Source organism: Tachysurus vachellii, chromosome 24 (genome assembly GCF_030014155.1).
Source record: "Tachysurus vachellii isolate PV-2020 chromosome 24, HZAU_Pvac_v1, whole genome shotgun sequence".
Classification (NCBI taxonomy): Eukaryota; Metazoa; Chordata; class Actinopteri; order Siluriformes; family Bagridae; genus Tachysurus; species Tachysurus vachellii.
The window spans coordinates 1,197,248-1,206,423 of record NC_083483.1 but is presented as its reverse complement, the minus strand read 5'-3'; positions in this window follow the sequence as shown (position 1 = coordinate 1,206,423).

Here is a 9,176-nt window from a genome sequence, read left to right as displayed (position 1 = left end):
TCATTATAAATTCAGTTGAACTCCAGTGTGGGTTTTGTGACTATTCTAGTTAATAACATATTAGAACAGGTGTGTTGATGTGAACCTGGGTTGTGGCTTGCAGTAGGAGCTACAGGTACAGAAAATGTAACATCACTTACACGTGTGTTCACCACATTGACTTTTACATAGTTGTTGATTTTACAGGGAAAGTTGTTCACATCCTGGCAAGCAAACATCTGTAAATATTTAATTATTTTATTGCCCTGAAAGTGAAAGAATTTTAGACCATCATCAGGATTTTAACCGAACATGAACTTGAATCTCTTTACTCTTAGAGTGCAGTTTGTTCAGTAGTTGTCATCTAGAGAGTTTAAACACCTCAGACAGATTATTTATGTAATATACAATTTAATAATCAGGTAAAAAAAAAATCATGAAAAGTTCTTAAAAGTTGATATTTTTATTTTAGACATCTCTATTATTATATGCATTTTAGACTGTTTTTGCTACAAAATACATTAAAAATGCAATAGCAATTTTTTATCCTGATTATCCAGTGACCGACTAGACTGAAGGTCTGAGGACTGAGTTCAAATGACTGAGATTGACATGTCAGATATTCTGATAATAGTCTTACTTCATCACAACAAAACTTTACCAGTGATACATATTATAATGTATTAGCTCTGAAAAATTATTCAAATCTAACAGAGGTTTTTAATGTTATTTCATAATTCTAACTTTACTTTATAATTATAACGTACTTCATAAAGACAGAATATTCCATTACACTTAGCATTTTAGCAATAATGCACTTTGTGTCACACTAATCTCACTGAGGCATTGAGATCTGAGACTTTACTGAGTTTTTTCACCAAATTTAAAAGATTGTTCCTTCAACAAGTCAACAGCGATGTGCACAATCTCAACAAGTGCCTTGAGAATCAGAAGATCCATGTCATCATCTGTGTCTATCTCCTCATGGTAGTTCTTCACAGGGAAAATAGGAGCCCCCAGCAGATGACTACACTCCTGAGAACCTGAAAAATATAGTAAATGAGTATGATTTGTGGGACATTTCCTCATATCATGTCCTTATAACCAAATTATTACCTTCTCTTTGATCTTCTTGTTGGTGTAGATCTTCCTTAAGTCCTGTTGAACCAGTGGCCATGATAATTCTGGTCTTGTCATGATGATTACTTGAGGCATATCTGGAGGCATAAAATAGTAATAGTCACTACTGCATGTTGCACTGGGGGCTGTATTCAGAGTTTAGTAATGAACAGGATTTAATAGAATAAAGGAATTATTAATAATTCTACAACATTTATATTCAGATCTCAGATGTTAAATCTTAAAAAAACTCAGTAAAAATAAACGTGAAGATGATTTTTAAGCATACGATAACTATGAAAATGAAGAAAAGATTTTCCTTATCTTAGAAGAAATGAAGAAATTCCTTATCTTAAAATCTGGATTTGTTTATCTTTTTTTTAGTGAATAAATTTAACTTAACTAGAATGAACTTAATGTATTATGTAAGCAAACCAGCAAAGTTCTTCTTTAAACCTTTTACATGTTTATAGGAGAAGACAGTGAATAATGAACAATAATGTTGATCACATATTGTTAAGTCAAAGTGATAATTATGTCTCCAACACTACGTTTCTCTGCTTAAGAAATATGCAAAGCTAATTATTGATATGTTATGGATTTATAATGGCAACTCAAAAAAGAACATAATCATTTACTTGTGCATTTTGTGGAAAATGTAGCACACAAAGTATTTTATCAGTCTGTAATTTTCCACTGAACTTGCATCAAATTCTCATGATATCACTGAAGGTGAATAAGATCCACCTTTCCCTTCAATGTAATAGGTTTTGTACTGTAAAAAAGTTCAGATGTACATAAGATCAAATGTTATAATATTCCCCATTGTATTGTATTTCCTACTGTTTTTGTTGCTGGTGTTATTTTGTTCAAAGTGTGTTCATTGTTTAATATAACATTTCTGTATTTGAAAATAATAGTAATTATAACACCCCCCCCCCCCCCATTTTAACATATTTAAATTTCATGTCACAATGCAGCAAAAAAAAAGAAAGAAGAAGAAATAATCAGAAGTCTTAGTTTACTACAATTTTAAAATATTTACAGTTTTTGTGAAACTAAAACTGACTGAATTAGTAAGAGCATCACAATGTTATTGATTGAGTTTATAAAGCTGGACTTTAGATACTCCTGCTCCAGAGACAAAAAATCCTGACAAACCGAACATTTGGGTAATTAAGCTTGAAGTCCCACATTTTCTGTTCAGTGTCATTGTACTACATGGTTCTGAAGAGACACCGGCAGCAGACATAAGCACCACGGGCATCACCACAAGGAAGTCCAGCACTGCTGCTGCTCTTTTTCTTTCACTAAGTTGCACTAAATTTTTGACCTTTAATAAAAGAGCACTTTCCCAGACTCTGTGCCTTATGCCTGCTATAACTGACTGGGTGTCTAGGATATAACTGGGTGTTTAAAACACCACAAACTTCAAACCGACCACCCAATACAGTAAAACTGTACATTTTAGAGTGGCCTTTTATTGTGACCAGGCTAAAGCACACCTGTGCAATAATCATGCTGTCTAATCAGCATCTTGATATGACACCTGTGAGGTGGATAGATTATCTCGGCAAAGGAGAAGTGCTCACTAACACAGATTTAGACAGATTTGTGAACAATATATGAGAGAAATAGGCCTTTTGCGTACATAGAAAAGTCTTAGATCTTTAAATTCAGCTCATGAAAAATGGTGGCAAAAACAAGTGTTGCGTTTATATTTCTGTTCAGTGTAGATTAAGTTGAAAGTGAAAGCTTTACTTCCTTGGACTTTAGCATCCACCTCTTAAAATATAGTTATCAATCTCTTCACATTAGTCACGTGTTTTCCAGGAATACTGTGTTTGCTGCTTTCTCAGCTACTTTTTTACTGCATAATGGTTTAGTGCTGCTCTTGTATTAATATAAAGGCCTTAGTACCTACAGCCTACTGTTTATACACTACACTGTATACAGTATTTTACTCTATTAAAATATACCATATACAGTGATGCCTCAAGATACGAGTGCTTTGACATACAAATTTTCTGAGATACGAGCTGTGATTCGACCAAATTTTTGTCTTGATATACGAGCAAATTTTCGAGATCCGAGCATCCGAGCCGCTGCCGCCCTTTCCACTGCACATGACAAACGATGGCCGATAAACAGGAAGTCATTCATTTCCTATGGAGAGTCGCAAAGGCGCTGCCTGAGGTGCCGACCATCTGCGGATCCGTAATTTTCGGATCCGTTTTGAGCATTGGATCCGTTAAAAATTTGAACTTGTGCGACTACACGCATCTGATATGCCGACCGGCATATGTTAGTGAGGAAAGAGTGACAAAAAAGGCAAAAACAAGTGAAGAGAAAAGCGATGAAGAAAATTAAGCAAAATTAATGTAAAGAAAACAAAAATTGTAGCAATTAAGTTTAGTTAAGTTAAGAGAATTTCAGTTCTGTCAGGACCACTTTGTCCAAAGAGAATTTATTAGGTGATATGCATACAGTTAGTGTTGGCGGTATGGTTCTGTTCTGGACAAGAATCCACGCGCCCGTCCGTGCGCATACGTGGACAGGGCGGGGAGAGCAGCAACTAGAAAATTGAATAGACCCCCCGTATAACAGAACCACTAGTAATGCATAGTATTAGATATGCTCGCTTACACATTTTTGGAAAGTAATAAATGAATGAATGGATAAATAAATAATTAAATAATTAGAGAGAGGGGGGGAGAGAGAGAGAAAAAAATATGTGGAGATTTATTACGTAAACTGGTACAACGAACACAGGTTCCGGCATGGTGGAGTCGGGGTTGGAGGAGGGAGTTTAGATCACAGCAGCAGCAAAGCGCTAGAGTATATTTTAAATAGTTTATAAATCATTTGAAGTAATATGTCACTGATGTATTAAGATCTGATATTTTACTCTGGTTTGTCAATGGGGTTAGAGGATGTTTTCTTCATTGCATCAGCAGTGACGTGCACAATCTGATCAAGTGTAATGAAGTGTTGTAAGGCTGAGGCATTTGCAGCTTTTATTGAACAAACTTGTAAACAACAGGCAAAGGTCAATGATGGCAAACACAACATGGCAGGTGCAGCAAAGTACGTAGTCCGTAATAACAGGCAGAAGGTCAGGGCAGGCGGCAAACAATCAATAAGCAGGACGACAGAAACAGAATCACAAAACCGGAACTAGAGACAAAACAGGAAAACGCTCAGAATGATCGCAGTAGCAGATCGAGACTTTGCACCGGGGTCAAGGTCATGTTCAGCTTATATAGGTGTGGGAAATGGGGAACAGGTGGTGGTGTAATCAGTCCCGGTGCGAGGATTATCGGAAATGCAGTCCGGAAACAATTAATACTCAGGAGGCGGTTCTCTGTGTTGGCGCTCGGGAGGCGAGGTAGGCGCTTCAACCGTGACATCAAGTGCCTTGAGAATCAGAAGATCCATGTCATCATCTGTGTCTATCTCCTCATGGTAGTTCTTCACTGGAAAGATGTGATTCATGGGAATCCCAAGTCGATGACTAAACTCCTGCATCTGAAACAAATACAAATGTACAGCAATGTACAGAAAACTGCAAGGTTATTTCCAGTCTGTTAGTGTTCCTGTTTCACTTTCTGAAATTCTCAGTCTGACTTCACCTTCATTCACCTTATCTCACTCCATTCAATATCTCTCCATTCCACTAAACTGCTAAAACACTCGAAACCTGGGTCAACATGGTGGATCATGGCAGTCCTATCCTGAACATGTGGCCATGGGGTAAAACATCATCAACTCTCTTAATGCCAGCTCTTCTCTTCTCCCTTTTGGTGCTAAATTCTTTTTCTTGGCCAAACAGGATTGCTTTCTCCATCCTTGATGGAGCAATCGACTCTCACACCGAGAACCAGAGTTTAAATCCTAAACTCGACAAGCAAACACCATCTCACTCCCTTCCTGCACCGTCCATTCCGCATTGCCTTAAATTAAACCCATTTAATTCTCTACAATTGGGTCTGTGTTCTGTTCCCTTCATTCCAGTAGTCATACAGTGATACAGTTCCAGCTACTCCTAGCTATTCTATTGTTAATTCTAACAGTAGAATTACTCATATAATTCACTTGGGTAAAAATTTATGCAAAAGAATTAAATAATCAGTTTGACATTCTGTAAATGAAATGTTAGGATGTCAGTTACAGTCTTTCTGTCATGGACTGCTTGGGCAGTTTCCTGACAGACCACCAGGGGGCGATCTGGCAGGGCTTTATCTATATCACAGTACATTTTGTGTTTCACGTGTGTTTGCCCCGCCCGATCCTCATTGCCTCCCCTATATATAACTATTGTGTTGTGCTTGTCTTTTGCTGAGTCTTTGTCTTCTGTTCCCTGTGTGGTGGAAATTTTTACTGAGGAGCTTTTGTGTGACCTCCTGTGTGCGTGACTGGTAGTTGTTTGTGACTAGAAATTGTTATTACTTGAGTTTGTTTTTGTAGAATATGAGAGGGAACGGGGAACTGGAGATGAGTTGGCGAGACTCAGGCTCATAAACAGCTTCTAGCAGACCTTGGTAAGGATAAGATTAGCCAGATCAGGAGATGAGCAGACATTGTGCATCTAAGCAAATGATTGATGATATTGCCATGAGGAGTCATGCCTATTAATCTTAATGTACTGAATGATCAGGGCCCAAAACCTGTTTTTTGTGTCCAGTTCATGCTCATGGTTCCGTTTTTCTTGTTTCCATGTCTTTGTGTTCTGTGATTTCTTTTATTTCTATTTCTTCTGTCACTCAGTTGTATTCCTAGTGTTTCCTTTGTGTTGTTCATTAATAAATGCTTGTTGCCCCTGTTGCTTTATCCTGCATGGGTCTGGACTCCCTCATGATTCTGACAGCTCCCTATAAACTATAAACTGTGGAAACTCTCAAGGGGTTAAATATTTTTGCAAGGCACTGAACATCTAGCTATGTAATTGTCTTAGATCTTCCTTATGTCATTATTAACCAGTGGGCACAGTTTGTCTGGTCTTGTCATGACGATTACTTCGGGCATATCTGGATCATATAATAAATCATTTTACTATGAAAAACATAAGTATTTGTTGCGAGTTGATTAGTCTTTATTGCATTGTACACATGGAGATTTAAAGCTTGTATAACTTTATAATTTCTCCCATTTTATGCAAAACATGCAGATAGCATTTCTGTGGCTAATTACAGCTTATGCTGAGAAGTTATATACAGGGGAAATGAACAGATAAAAAAACGACATATTGAATTTTTCATGTTATCTACCGAATAAAACATTTAATTCAGTTGTACCTCAGTTAATCAAACACATTGGATATGTAATCACCGGAGATGATCACTGGAAATAGATTGGGTCATAAACATATTTCTCTCCCACGGAAGTCCTAAGAGGCCACGTATTATTATATTTTCTTTTGTGTTTTGTGTTAACGACTTAATTTTCTTATGATTTCTGCATAAGAACATGTTCTAGAGGCAGTACAACTGGTGATTGACACAAGTGTCTGACACCTAAGAAGGAGGCTGTGATGTCTGCATCTTTATCATCAAAGACATTATAACAACCCTTCTGTGGTTAATGATGTACTGTAGTATGTTCTAATATTCCTTATTGTGCCGGTTTAATTATGACTCCTTATTATCTCAATTAACATATCAAGTTGTAAGTTATGGACTAAAAACTGCAACATACTTCTTTTGTGAAAGTCGTTCCAACTGAAGCTACAAGAGCGCCACAGGTGATTCGGTTTTGAAATGCATTATTAACTGAGTTTATGAAACTGGCCTTTCCTGCTCCGACTTAATTTGGCTTAATTTACAAACGTCATCTCAGTAGATATTCACAATTTCTATTTTGTTTCATGTCTTTATTTTACAAGTAAATATTATGAACAACTCAACAAGCCAAATTTACATAAAATGTTAATGCTAGTTTAATGGTTTATACTTTTAACTTCCTATGTTTTATCATGTTTATTTGGCCTCAAACAGTCAAACTGTGCTTTAATTACAAACATGGCCATACTATTGCTATAGTGAAAAATATATATATAAACTTTTAAAGAAAGTTTTACACCTGCACTCAACTTACCTTGTTGTGAAGGTTCATTTTCTGGTGTAGAGTTTCTGCTTCCCATTTCATCAAACTGGTTAAATGAACCCTGTTTAAAAATCCTGGTAAAAATAATCAAAAAGTCATTAAACTAAAATGATGGATTATTCAAGAAAATCTAAACAGAACTGCACTCCATGGTTCTCCACCTTTGTGTGAAGCAATAAATTATCTCTCATTTACAATTCTGTTGAGCTACTGTAGTGATATAGAATATAATTCTACATTACACTATAAGTTTCAATTATTCAAATGGTTGAAAATCATTATCTTTAGAGTTTCCAGTAGCACATTCATCATGCAGAAAAATACACACGCTCATATTTACATTAATCAAGTTTTTTACATTCAAGAAAATCAATTTTGACAAAAATTCTGTTTCATAAATCCAATCAGATGTTAGTATATCAGAAGTACTCGCCAAATGGTGTGTGGTTACACAGGTCTTCTGTTCAGTTCAGCTTTCAGTATTTACAGTTTTATAGCATCAGTTCTCTTCCTCCTGCTCCACCTTCTCACTGTTCATCTTATACAAAAGGTGACACCACCCATGTGAGTGAAAAGTGAAAGAAGGCTGACTTGTGTCTTGGAGATCACTGATTCACTACAACCTTGAATAGTAAAAATGTACATGCATGTTTAGATAATCAGTTAAACTGGCTGCATGCGCAACACATCAGACCTCCTTCTAATTATCATACTTCATCACACAAGATCAGTGGTGTCAAAGGTATTATGTAAAAGTATAGTATATAAGATACTAGGGTTTAAAAATACTTCTGTAGAAGTTAAAGTATCAACTCAAGCTTTTTACTCAAGTAAAAGTGTAAAAGTGCTGGTTTTTAAAACTACTTTAAAAGTATAAAAGTAAAAGTAATGCAAGGAAAAAATGCCATTAAGGACAAAAGCTTAGACTGTGCTACAGGGGTATGTTGTGAGCTGTGCCACAGGGGCCTATTGTGCACTACCAAACCTCCTCAAAAAACATTTCTAAAAGCCATTATGACTATAATGTTATATTAATACAGTATGATGTTGAAACATTTGGGATGCACTAGGCTACCTGTTTCAGCCACATACTGTATATGCCCATTAAAAAAGAACACATTTTAGTACAAATACATTAAAGAACCATATGTGTGTACGACTGAGCCGTGTTTCATGGATCGGAAGATATGACCAGTTGGCTATCAGTATTGTAATGGTGCAAAAAGTCAAACTTCAGAGGCACGTCATCAATAATCTTTACTGAAACAAACACATTGGACTTAAACATCAACAGGGTAATCAACATAATTTAAGCACAGAACATGCAACAAAGAGTTACCTATAGGCTTTGTTCAGCCGCAAAAGCAGCTGGTTCTCAAAGTTCTTTGAGCCAATGCATGTTCTTCTTGGTCTGAAGATCAGCCCTGCAACACTAAACAGTCTTTCACAGGCTGCTGAGGCTGTGAGAGCCGTATTAAGCTTAAGTGATAGCTGGCACACGGCTGGGCAGGACTTCAGTACCTCTACTGTGTCTTATGGGCACCTCAGGTACGCATCCAACTGCTGGGTCATTTCAAGAAGGCTGGTCTTCTTCAAGGAGGAAAAGTTCATCAGAATAAAGAAATTCATATAGATTTAAAACAACATGATGAGAAAATGATAGAATGAAGATGATAGAATTTTTCTTTTTGGGTGAACGATCCCTTTAAAGCTGTTTTAGGACCACAAGCAGCTGCTGGCAGGGCTGAAAATTATCAGTAAAATCATTTTAAACAGCATTTGGCTAATAGTTGGGCCTATTAGCTCTTTACAAGGACCCATAGGGCCCCGTACAGGCGTGTGTGCACTCTCATACACAGACAGGATCATGACTATCTTTAGTACATAACTTATCAACCAGCTGTAGATTATAGCTGTGAACAATTAACTTACAAATATTACATATAGTAACAATATAAGCTCAGATAACATTTGGT